Below are 15,010 nucleotides of genomic sequence, written 5' to 3' on the forward strand. Positions count from 1 at the left end.
TTGTTATAATATCATACAGCATCAGTGCATAGCATGTAGGCCCAGTATGCAGTGCACTGTATAACATGTTATTATACAGCATCAGTGGATAACATGTAGGTGTGCAGCAGCTGTGTAGCTCTGTGTATAGTAGCTGGTATAACATACTCTCCTACATGTATGCACTGTATAGAGGCCTTGCATGTGACGTATCATCCCGTAAATATGGCGGACTACTCAAATGCATTCAACAAAATCATGATTGCATTCTACCGTGACAGTTCGTCTCACACACATAACCCTGCACTACGATCAAATAGGTTGATGACAACATTTGATTGAATGGACTGCACTCCGCCATAACTACGGTGAATGACACCGGCTCAAATCCTTTGTTTGGAGCCAATCGATAATTTCATGCAGGGCCTCTATACTGCATGATTTGCACTGATGCTGTATAATATACGATGTTACTAGATACAGCATCAGTGGTATAACATAAAACTCCTGGTCCTATGCAGCTCCAATGCTGCATAACACGTGTGCAGCAGCCGTGTAGCTCTATGTATAACATTATACTTTTAATGATTGTATGAGCATTTCCTATGAGGAGCTGCATGCTTATAATATTATACCAGCTCCTATGCATGCTATGCACATGATTAGTATGTTGTACACAACTACTGCACACTAATAGTGTCACTATATGCTTTACACTGATGCTGTATAGCAGCTGTGCCTAGTAACATGTTGTAATATTATACAGCATCAGTGCACTGCATACTACATGCTATATGCAAGGATGCTGTATAATATTATAACAATGTGCCTAGTAACATTATACAGCATTGTAAAATCCTTAAGTATGTTATACCAGCTACTATACACAGCTACTGCACACTACATGCTATGCACTGATGCTGCAGCTGTTCCTAGTGACCTATGTTATAATATTATACTGGTTTGAGCATTTCCTATGAGGAGCTGCATGTTTATAATATTATACCAGCTACTATGCACTGTGCTGTATACTACATGCTTTGCACTGATGCTGTATAATAACACAACATACTAGGCACATTGTTATATTATACAGCATCAGTGCATAGCATGTAGTGTGCAGTAGCTGTGTATAGTAAGCTGGTATAACATTATACTTATTTCCTAATTCGCAAGCTCAATCGGAAATAAATCATTTCCAATTGCGCCTGCTTCTCTGGGATCTATCAACCTGCAAAACAAACACACAATGATACAGTTTATCTTACCAGGGGAATATTGTTCGTCAGCCGCGAACTACCCCTTATCAGGGAATATTGTTCGTCAGCCGCGAACTACGGACGGACATCGAGACGGTCAGACCCGCCTATAACGGGTGTAAACTTCGTAAGAAGCTAGAAGACCTACTGATAGGTCTGCGATTCATAAAGAATAGTATAACAAGACCTATATGCTAGGTCCAATTATCCTTCACTATGCTCTGCTCAAGAAATCGTTTCTTCATTGAAGGCCTAATATAGGCATAGCCTTAAACCATATAACGCCTGTCAACATAGATAATATTTCTATGCAGAAAGCAGAAAAAATTTTACGTCACATGTGTTTATTATAACATAAACTTAAACATTGTTAAACAAATCAATCTATGCCATGCGAATAAGAATAACAATTCTTTAGCCCTAAGGAACCAAGTCCTAACAATCAGAGGAGTCGAATTATCTGAATTCTGAGCATCAAACATCTCCCATCTACCCAAATTACTGGACGGACTGTGACACGGATCAGACACAACCCAAGCTATCACAATTATCATCAAGCATGTCCCATAGGGCCTAGGCCATACGCCATTGGACACCGGATTGGACATGTTGCACACAATCCAAAAAGAGATAACTGAACACAAGTTATAATAAGCCTACGGAAGATTAGACGCCCGTAGTCCTCGGTGCTGGCAACAATCAATGCCTTGATCACACCACGCTGTACACAATTCATGCGTATCATTGAATTGACCATTACGTAATCCTCGATCCGCAGGCCTCCAAAGGAAATGTATATTATTTCCTAATTCGCAAGCTCAATCGGAAATAAATCATTTCCAATTGCGCCTGCTTCTCTGGGATCTATCAACCTGCAAAACAAACACACAATGATACAGTTTATCTTACCAGGGGAATATTGTTCGTCAGCCGCGAACTACCCCTTATCAAGATATAAAGAACGGGCGGGCAAACGGTCCACACTGAATAATAGCTATGCTGAGCTCAACCTAATCTGGAATCATATATTCCGAGCTACAAAGCCCCTCGATGAATGTGATACGCCTATATAGGCCTATATATAGACATTATGCTACTAGTTCTTATTTCCCCGCCGCACCAGCCCTCAAACATTGTCAAAACAAAAACAAATCACATTTCCCTAGTCCTGATCCCAGGACCTCGGCCCCTCGGCCCTGAATCGCCAAATAAATTGCCACCTCAATACGGAGACTGTAAAACCAATACTCTTTTGGCTAAAATAAAAGATGCCTATATATATATTAACTATATACATGAAAATCACCAGCGTTTAGCATGTTTAGTGTAAGCACAGATCTGTGGTGTAAGCATCCAACATATTTATAACATACAACATTGCATTAATGTACAGAGCTTGGACCAATAAAGTCACTTTGACTCTCTGTAAAAATATGTAAATATCTCTCGTCTAATCAAAGACCCTATGGTCTCATTTAATAAGAACCACTAACACGAAGAAACTCAAACGCTTCTGCCAAACTGACAATTTCAACAGGTTCATGAACTCCGAACGCCACAGATACTTGTGTAACAGCAGAAGGTCTATAACTCAGTACAAGAAGCTATTGCAGCTTTATTACTGCCTTGAGTGTAGTCACAAAGGCAGATGCAACGCCTGATGAATTTTACGCATCTCACAAATTTACTTACTGAAATACTAGTTACTGGTGAAACATGAACACATATATGCCTAATATGAAGAGCAGAACCGCAACTAAATATGTGGATATTCAGATCCAAGTGCTTCTATGAATAAAATAAATTCTTCTGACATTTTACTTTCACAAAACACTGCCCTTGTCACATACGATATCCTTAAGATATATAGAAAAATACCTGTAGACCTATATAGTAAACGTAAATCGAGCTCAGTCGTGCATACTACATGTACTATAACTATGCATAAGCAAACAAAAATGGACATCCATGAATAATATAATGAGAATACTCTCAAATGCTCACATCTGTCTTCAGGAATAATCCAATTACTGAACTTTGAAAAACAAACCAAAACACCGTACCTATAATGTATTCTTTAAGGAATACGTTAACATCTACTCAGCTAGGAATACCTCGTGAACATGGAGAACGCCTATATAGAAATCTCAAAAACCAACTTGGTGAAGCTGTACATATCATAAACGCCAAAAACATGAACAGACTCGAATATCCATCTCCAATACCCCTCTTAACCCATGCACGAAACTTACGAATTTCTACCTTCCATGATCTTCATGATCCTTGATAATAATAAGCAGAAACCCAGCATGTCTTCGAAGACACACATATTCACTGCTAACAATACAACATGCATGTATATATCCTAATCATGAAGGTAATGCTGTTGAAATGCGTATCCATATCCCAATCCATGCCGCTGGTAATACAGTATAATCCATTTCATCCGTTTACCCCTACAAGTGATGCACTTCCAAAATCTTTCATGACGACACAATTATGGCACAGAACACATTGCTATAAATGCTTAGCTTGCTCATCTCTATTATGATCATGATGAGGTGTACCCAAGACTACCCGCTACGGAGTAAAGTTCATTAACAGTCACCCAAATATCGAGATATTAGCCCTATAGTTTAACCGGCTGAGGGACAAATCAATTGATTTAGTCTATGGTCTATTAGAACCTACATTTACTATTGTCACATTCTTCCAAGTCCACGATCCATGTCATGTAAATACTCTTGCATTGCCACGTCCATGGAAAAGCTCCAACAGAGATCTTTCATATCCATGAGACTGTCCTTTATCAATGGAAAGCTCCCAGTATAAATCTGAAGGAATGCTTCCTTCTATACTCTATCATCCATTCTGCTCATTCCGAATGGCCTCATCCATTATGCACCGAAAAAAACAAACCAACCCGAACTTTAATGGGAATGATCAAATTCCATTAAACACATCCTCTGTGTGTATGAACCCAGATATGCCTATACATCCTCCTTTGCTCCATACACCTCAATAGGAAATTCCATACACATCGATGATACTGCTCCTAAATAGGCCTAGACACATCCATATGGGAATGCTCATATAAAATAATGTTATGTTATACGCAACCTTTGGGACCTTGCTCCCATATACACATCTACAGCCAGGATCCATGAGAATACTCCCATCCACGTCCGTGGGAAAAACTCCCATACAAACCCATGTGATGCTCCCATATATGCACCCATGGGATGCTCCCATCCACGAGATACTCGATCCCATACACATTCATCCCAATGCTCCAATACACATTCATGGAAAAAAGCTCCCGTACGCATTATGTAAATGCTCCCATGCACGTTCATGGGAATGCTCCCATACAATGCACTCTGCTCATTGGAATGCTCTCCCATAGACTCTCCCATGAGAATGCTCCTATGTATACCAAATTCATGGAATGTTCCCAGACACATTCATGTGAATTCTCCCATACACTTAATATTCAAAAGCTCCCATATACATTTTATAGAAATGCTCACATACACTCTGCGTGATGTTCTAGATAGAGCTTATCAGATGCCAAACCGAGACACCGCACATTCATGATAAACATAAATTGCTCCCAAACTCATTCAAGAGAATGCTCCCATACACAATCATGTGAATGCTCTCATACACGTCCATGATATGCTCCCATACACCTTCATGGGAATGCTCCCATATACACTCATGTACGTTCATGGGAAATCTCCCATATATAATCATGCGTCTGCTACCAAGCATGCACATCCTCACATACATTCCGTGAGAAATCTCCAATACGTCCCTGCATGGGAAGCTGCCTTTACCCACAGTAAGTACTTTACTCATCCACGGAAATGCTCCCAAGATCAGAAAGCTCTAGCCTCTGCAAACCTCAGAAATTATGCGAATCTACATTTTCCTGTAGGAATACTCCCATGGTAATACAAATCCATATATTCATAATGCCCACATAACAAACATATTCATGCCAAGCTCATTAATTTCTTATTTACTCGAAATTTTTAAGACCACGTTCGTGGTAAGGCGACAATGCTCACGCCCATGGAAAAGCTCCTATATGTCTCAATGAATCCACGTGAGAGGAATGATCTCATAAAGGCCAATATGGAATTCCTCCTAATTAGCCTAACAACACTGGTAATCGTCTATCCTAAGCAAAAACCGAAAATGACGAAAATGTTGAAAAACATCCTGAAGCATATAGGCTTAATAAGTACCTACCTTCTTATGCGACATTACCATAAGCATAATCAGAATGAATTTGCATTCTACTTCTACACAAAAGCTTCAAATTAACGTTCTTATATTAAAGTGCCCGCTTTGAGGCCCAAGGCCAACGAAAGGCCAAACTGAACACAGCCATGCAAGCTGACATGATAAAGCAGCGTTCCCTGACATGTGCAGCGTTCTGAATAACGGCCCTTCTTGATCTCAATCTCGCAATCCATCGAGCTTCAAACTGGTATGAAACTAATCAATCGTGAGCCAGGTGTTATTCTGGATCAAATTTAATTTAGAAATTTTTGAATAAATTAATACATGCGAAAATCAATACTTATGCGAGAAAAATATATCGGTGCGCTTCCAACGGCAAAATTAATCATGTAACGTACTAAAAGTATGACAAAAGCTTGCAAGAAATCGAGATGTCAATACCATTAAACCAATCTACAATCTCTATAATGACTACTACTCTATCGCAGTCGAGATTGAAACCTATGTATGATCATGATAAAAGGGTAACGTGAACAACCTCTCTGCCTGACAGCACAACCGCATTTATGTCATAATATGATATAACAATTATTAGATGATACCGTATAACAAGAATTTATTAAAAACGTACACAGGTATTATCTATGGTTTTATACTTTATCCATATTGATTTGGAGACCTCGTCAAGCGAGTCGCGTACAATTAGAACCCCGGGTTAGAACCCAAAAAATCAAATGAAAGCAAAACCATATTAAGTACCCGCATCGATCACACGATATGATAATGATGCCTATTTATTTATCTGATCAATCAATATACAATCACAATGCGTTCACTAAGCAGTCTTGTACCCAGACTAAATGTAGCCCATCGTAAAGATAACGACAGAGAAAATCCGGCTGTGACGGAGACCACATAAAACCGTTCATGCCAGAAATTGGCGACCCAGGGATGGCGACAATTTACTATACTGATAATAGACATGGTGTATAACCACCATTTATGTTTGATACCATCCTAAATGTTGATACCAACTCCTATGCAATTCACATCCAATGTACTGGCCATGAGTCATTTCAGTAAGGCCTATCCATAGCCCCATAGGCCTCCAAGGCCTATGTATTTTGAGGAATAAATCACCTACCTCCTTACATCTGTTACTTCTTGTCAATCAAAACATCTTACCAGGTCTCACAAGCAACCGCCATACATACCATATATACTTTTCAAACCCGATTCCAACTTGGCCTACAACAAGCTTGATAGTAATATTTTACTAGGCTCATATCTGTTTTATCTGAACTAAATACGCCATCCTTATACAATTTGACCAAAAGGTGTACACAAAGTACAGCGCTGGAAATTAGACGTCCGTAGTCCTCGGTGCTGGCAACAATCAATGCCTTGATCACACCACGCTGTACACAATTCATGCGTACCGCTGAATTGACCATTACGTAATCCTCGATCCGCAGGCCTCCAAAGGAAATGTATATTATTAAGGATTGTAAGAGCATTCCTGTGAGGAGCTGCATGCTTATAATATTATACCAGCTCCTATGCACTGCACACTGTATACTACATGCTCTGCACTGAAGCTACATAACATTATAACACGTTACAAGGCATTGCTGTTATATTATTACACGGCATCAGCGCATAGCATGTAGTGTGCAGTAGCTATGTATAACATTATAATCGATTGTAAAGAGTGACCGTTTGTGACTGCGGGAATTTTCAATGCGGTATAAAATGTTGGGGAGCTTCGGGGTGTGTGTGCGTGTAGCTGTTACCATGCATGTCAAAATGCAAATCAACCACCCGCTCTTTTAATTGTGCGATGGCAAGTGTACAATGATTCCTGTACGGATTGCTTCGGGCCATATAATAAGCTGATACCATGCATTGGCTTTTGCACGGTCAATTAGTAATTTGTCATTTTTAAAATTGCACAAATTATATAAATTATTTTGCCATAAACTCATCAGACTCTGATTTAAATGGGGATGGAACTAGTGGCGACTTTTTAATTTGGTTGTGTTTAGTATGCAGTAGCTGTGTAAGGTAGCTGGTATAACATTAAACTTAAATAGGATTTTATGAGCATTTCCTATCAGATGTTTATAATAATTATTATACCAGCTACTATGCACTGTGCTGTATACTGCATGCTTTGCACTGATGCTGTATAATATTATAACATGTTACTATAGGCACATTGTTATAGCATCAGTGCCAGGGTTAGAAGCTACGCCGGGCGCTGCCAGGCGGGGCATTGGCACCAAAAAAAAAAAAAAAAAAGATTTTTTTTTTTTTTTTTTTTTCATTTTTTTTTCATTTTTTTTTTTTTTTTTAAATAAATGATTTTTTCATCATAAGAGGAGCAAAAAATTTTTTTAGGGGGTGATACCCTTAAGCGGGCCCCTGGACCCCCGGCCGTAAGTGCGAGAGCTCCACGCGCTACGCGCGCTCGGCTTCGCAATAATTTGCCACCTGGCATAGAAATTGCCCTAGCTACAACCCTGATCAGTGCATAGCATGTAGTGTGCAGTACACTGATGCTGTGTAATATTATACACCATCAGTGCATAGCATGTAGTATGCAGTACACTGATGCTGTATAATATTATAACATGTTACTAGACACAGCTGCTATACAGCATCAGTGTGAAGCATATAGCAAGGGGGTGACACTAAATTCACGGTTGTTCTATTAGCAACGCAAAACCTATGAAAAATTCCGCTGGTTTACTAGCTAGAAAGTGAGGCCAGTTATCGATCCGTTATGAATAATTCATGTTCGACCCTTGGATCATGTTAATTGATATTGGCAAATAACAACGTTGTTAGTTTTGCGAACTTTGCCTGTTCAATGAGAGTATAGCGCCCTCAATACATCTGGGCGCAAACCAGGCTAAAACGATCCAGTTTAATGAAATGGCGGACGGATATTCCCATCAGGCACCAGTGATATGTTTGTTTCAAAGAAAGTCTACTAATTTGATATGAAATGACATTTTGCAATATCAAAGTCAAAATTAGGACTTGAGGTCAATAACATGAAGTAAATACGTGACAGAGGCAAGGTGTGAAACACAAGTAGTATTTGAAGTTAAAATAACCTTTGATACCCGACCTGACCTTCCATAGCTTTCCATCATGGCGCCTTATTCGTCTTTATGTATTTCTATATGCTCTCAAGTAAAATAAAATACCAATATGCACTAAGCAGACAGAATGTTACTTGGCTCCCAGCATGCATTATTGATTTGATACGCAGGGAAAGACAAACACAGTTGCCTGCAAGCTGTGCACCATACTCCAAATACTTGATGCAAATCTGAATAATGGTCACATGTAGACATATCATGTGTTCGGGAAATCACGTGGCAACATTTTAAGATTTTAGACTTGTTTACTAGTTAAATTGTCATTTGTACTGTTGATTATTTATCTTTGTTAATTAATATATCTTTTAAATGCTGATAAATCGTGGTTGGCTGCCCATATTATATGTTAAATTCAATGTTTTATGAATATAATTCTACCACGCAGAGGGGGTCACACAGCATAATTTCACACTACACGATTTAGCTAGATTTGGAGCTCTGCACTTCAAATTCACGTCAATTTCAAAGTTTATACACTTAATATATTTAATATAATACTTATTTTTTGTTATAACAAACTGGAACACGAAATGTACTAGCTTATTACCTATACAGAAAGGGGATTTATACACATTCACTCAGCAATTTGACATGCCTGGCGCGTCAAGACATTTTCTGTCTGGATAACATGACTGTCGCCTCAATACGCCTGGGCGCAAATTTAAATAACAATACGCTATTTACATATGAATGCGGCTTCATGCTAATGTCTAGTGCCGCTTCCAGGCCTATTCCGTGCATATAGTGACACTATTAGTGTGCAGTAGCTGTGTACAACATACTAAAGCATGCATAGTAGCTGGTATAATATTATAAGCATGTAGCTCCTCACAGGAAATGCTCATACAATCCTTAATAAGTATAATGTTATACCAGCTTACTATACACAGCTACTGCACACTACATGCTATGCACTGATGCTGTATAATATAACAATGTGCCTAGTATGTTGTGATATTATACAGCATTAGTGCAAAGTATGTAGTATAGGCCTACAGCTGGTATAATATTATAAGTAGCAGCTCCTCATAGGAAATGCTCAAACCAGTATAATATTATAACATATGTCACTAGGAACAGCTGCAGCATCAGTGCATAGCATGTAGTGTGCAGTAGCTGTGTATAGTAGCTGGTATAACATATGATTTTATGAGTATATCCAATGAGAAGCTGTTTATAATATTATACCAGCTACTATACACTGTGCTGTATACTGCATGCTTTATACTCATGCTGTATAATGTTACTAGGCACATTGTTATAATATTATACAGCATCCTTGCATATAGCATGTAGTATGCAGTGCACTGATGCTGTATAATTTTACAACATGTTACTAGGCACAGCTGCTATAATACAGCATTAGTGCATAGCATGTAGTATGGTAGCTGGTATAACATTAAACTTAGATAGGATTTTATGACCATTTCCCATTAGGAGCTGTTTATAATATTATACCAGCTACTATGCACTGTGCTGTATACTGCATGCTTTGCACTGATGCTGTATAATATGTGATGTGTCATGTCAAAAGGAGACACTTTTGGGCAGGATCATAAATGGAGAAATAGGCAAAAATCTGCCCGGGGTGATTTTTTCACAATTTGTGTTTGTTGGGAAATTGTAATGTTATTAATGTTTAAAATATTGTCTGATAGTTTCAGACTGGAATATAACTGGCATCTTGTATTTTTTGAGACATTTTTCAAGGTAATCCCTACTCTCAACATTGTCAATAATATTTTTAAAGGCCGATATCTCAATTTCCAATTTTATAATACCATAACTTACGAACTCAATATCTTCGCTTAGGAATGTCCGATTTCATTGGGGAAAGCAGCGTTGTGGAGCAAAATATCTCTATATTTAAGATATGTAAAAACCTCCAAATTGATAACCTGCCCAAAAGTGTCTCCTTTTGACATGACACGTCACATATTATAACATGTTACTAGACACAGCTGCTATAATACATCATTAGCGCATAGCATGTAGTATGGTAGCTGGTATGTCTATGGCAAGAACTGCGAGGACAAGATTTTGTCAGAAATTCCAGTTAGAAACGAAGCGCATACTACGCATGGATTATACCCTTAAGGCCAGAGTAATGGAAGACACATTCGTCCACCTACCGAATTTGAGATTTTTGATATTTATCAACACTAAGATGTATTCTTTCACTTGAAACTGATAAAATACAACTTGCTAATATTTATTCGTATTTTTGCTTGATTTATTTCACTCTTTTCAACTCTAAAAAGTCACATGGCTCAAGACAGCTTAGTAAATTGGCGGAAATAATGAGTTAGCAATGCGCGAATGCGAAATATTGTGATTGTGACGCGGCGCAACTCTGCGCGTATGTCCAACGCAGTCAAGGCGCATTCGGTATGTTGTTAACGCCAGCAAATGTGGTGTAAACAAAACAAAAATTTGCAGTCAAAATGCCACTTAGATGTTTTAATTATTTTGAATTTTGGCGCACTGAAAGCAGAGATTATAGATAGGATTTTATGACCATTTCCCACTAGGAGCTGTTTATAATATTATACCAGCTACTATGCACTGCGCTGTATACTACATGCTTTGCACTGATGCTGTATAACATGCGTTACTAGGCACAGCTGCTATAATATTATACAGCATCAGTGCATATTATGTAGTATACATTAGCTGTGTAAGGTAGCTGGCATAAGATTAAACTTAAATAGGATTTTATGACCATTTTCTATCAGATGTTTATAATATTATACCAGCTACTGTGCTGTAAACTACATGCTTTGCACTGATGCTGTATATAACATATGTTACTAGTGTAACGGGAAGGGAAAATGTCCCGAGACACAATAAATAATATACACAGGATGGAAACTTGAAGATATATACGATGTTATGCTCCGGCTTTAATATAATAATATCTGATGATTCGTAGAAACAATGAAGATGGATGCAATATAAATATATTTAATGAATATGATGACGATTGAGTTGATGTTGACCAGTTGGAAGCTAAGATGGAAGATTTGATGTTGATCAGTTGCAGGCTAGGATGGAAGTGCAGTAAAATGATCTAAGAAACAAGTTCATATGGAAACCAGCTTAAGTACCATCTCTACCACAGTCTTAATAATAACCTTAACTAAGCATTGACTAATCTTAACAATACACAATACGTTTAAGAGATAAAACTTTCTCATGAATAATTCATAAGCATGTCACCTACCATCTCAAGCCAAAAGATAAGTGGCAATAATTTACACCACACTTAAGTTTTTAGGATAACAATACACACTCATATAAAAGGAATCAATTGCTAAAGTGCTCTTAAAACTTCTATGAATGGAAGACAATAAACAATGAAGACATAAACATTTGAAGTAATCATAAACTTGAGAATCAAAGGATGCCTACATCAATGAGGTAAATGACCTTTTCAAATGAAAGATAAACCATGATCTATTAAAATGATTTAAAAGACAATGATGATTACGATGGAAAATAACTTAACTTGATGATTATCATGATTGATTATTTACACAACAGATAGAAATATAATTTGATATAAAACCAAAACCTACATTAATTAAGAATGACACAATAAAAATAAACAAAATAATAAACATGGTAAATAATGATATTACCTTAAGTCCTAACATTTCAAACCCTAACCTCATTATTAAGACCAACCATTCTGGTGCCCGTTACATTCACCCCTGCTGCAGAGAAAATGACGTCCGCGGCATTTTACATGAAATTTGGAAGATGATAATTTGAAGAATGCAAATTTCAACAAAAACATAATAATCAAAATACATGTACATACTTAAGTGATGTAACTATCTCTTTACAATTTAAAATGCATTTATGACCTGCTTATTTGGTTTGAAATCCAAAAGGTACACTTTGCTGTAAATACAAAACAATCAATAACCACACTTCAACTTTTATGACCACATCCAAATCTGACTTACAAATCAAAAGAAACTTTTCATGATAAACCAATTAACACTTTGGAAGAAACCAAACTGCGCAATGTTATGAATACAATGACTCATTAAGTATGATAAACAAGATTAATTTGGAAGAAAATGAAGGCCTACATCAATGACATGTAGAATACATTTTGATATCCTACTTTTAATTTAGTCATGTGAAAATGACACAGATCAAAAATAAATAAGTGAATAACTCTGCATGAATACTATGATCATGATGGAAAACAAGCAAATTATAAGATGACAAGATAATTATGAACTTAATGAACTTAAGATGGAGGATACATAATTAACTAATCTTAATATTCCTGACAATGAAATCAAGAACAAAATATAACACATGATTGGTGGTTCTACAAATAACTCTTCATGTAAATGACATATCAATAAAATCAATACCATGATGAATGAGACATGATACCATAAAATAATAAAACATTTGCTGAGTAGCTATTTGGAAAAATGTAATGACATGTTGCACAAATTAAGATCATCTTTTTCTGTGATCCTCATGCCAAAAACATAATTAATAAAATAGGTTTAATTTTTAAAACCTACACTACTCATACAAAATAGTGAACCAAATAGGTCCTTAAATAGCTCATAAAACTTCTAAAAACAATCTTAGCAAACCATAATCTTTAGGATATGATTATTGAACACAACTAATAGAACACAATGTTAAGGTTCATAACTTAGCTCATATCAAATGACATGTTTAAAGAAAAATAAATTATGAGATAAATTGGTTGGCAAATTACTCAAGATGGTATCATGATGGAAATGAAAAATACCTTTGTTTTTATAACTGATGCCAAACAAATATTCAGATGATTTGATGATAATTTTGGATTGACAATTGCATGCAAATTGGATCAAATTTTGGTAATGATCTAAAATATGCCAAAACACAAAATACCACAACAATAGGTTAAGTTTAGAAACCTGTTCAAATCAATTAATAAAACATCAGTTTGCATAATGAAAATCAATAAGCATGTACATGTAAAACAACAGGAGACTATCAAAAACTCTGTTTTGAAGAGAAATTGGATGCGAGCAATTATGATGCTCAACTTAACTCCTTTGGCCTACATAAAACATGGAGTGAAATAAAATAATGAAGTAAGCAATGGCTTCAAACTCAAAGCAATAATATGATTAATAAAATCCCATGATATACTCATCTGCAGATACTCAGCAAAATAATAGAATCACAAAAGAGGACCGCAACTCTTATTTGAAAGAGGAACTAAGTTTGAATAAGTGCACGTCTTCAAACTACCTCTTTGAAAAACTATATAAACATGATAACACTTCTAAAATAATCATTTAAGAATTTAAGTTGTACACAAAGAAGACAACAAACTTAATCATGACCATAAAATGAAGCATTTAAAAAAAAAAAAAAAAACATTATCTGACAAACATATAAAGTTACTGAGGTAGGGGTGACACCTACATTCAACTCTGCTGTGAGGAAATGGCGTCCTCGACATTTATATAATTATGACACTTTAAAACATGATGACAATAATGTTTGATGTGGATTTTAGCAATATACACTTCATATGATATTTTAATAGAGTCAGTCTTTGAATGATATTATTCAGATGACAAAAATATGTAGATCACACAATAATTTGAAATTTAAATGTTATATGATAATGTCATTTGAAGTGTGTTTCAAAAGTCAGTTTACTTTTGTTGCTCTGCTGCTCGCTGATAATATACCTTCCATCTTCGATAACAGTTGTATAACGTAGTGGCGATGAGTTCTTGCTCTTTGCTAATGTAAAATAGGTGACATAATTCATCCAGCAAATGTCCATATTGTTCTAGGTTGTTACCTTGAAAGTTCAACAGTATTTTACTTGCATGTGTACTAGTTGCATTTGCAATTTCTAAGTCCGAATATGATGTAAGGACGGCAGAATCATCAGAATATAAGCTGCGATAGGAGGGGTGAGAGTTGATGGCTACATATCCACAGGAAATAAAAGCATGGTACTTCCTAAGTACTGTCACAAATGGTGGTATAATATCACGAAGATGTCCATGGTTGTCAATGTCCAGAAGGTGTTGGCATAAACATAACAGTACTTCCAAAATATCTTGGGATGGGACACGACGTGAAATATCTTCCAGTTGGCATAGTATCAAGAAATCAAATTTTCTGTCTAGCAACTGGTCGCAACAATCATCAGTCTGTAAATTACTTAATTTCTCCCAAGCTTCAGACATAGCAATTTTATCATGTTCACTAACCAGGTGGTTATCAAGAGTAGCTGCAGCTGGTGTGTAATTCAGTTCAGAGTTACTACATGTATCAGATTCAGATGGTTCAGAAGATGGA

The sequence above is a fragment of the Amphiura filiformis genome, chromosome 13, assembly GCF_039555335.1.
Source record: "Amphiura filiformis chromosome 13, Afil_fr2py, whole genome shotgun sequence".
In the NCBI taxonomy this organism is placed as follows: domain Eukaryota; kingdom Metazoa; phylum Echinodermata; class Ophiuroidea; order Amphilepidida; family Amphiuridae; genus Amphiura; species Amphiura filiformis.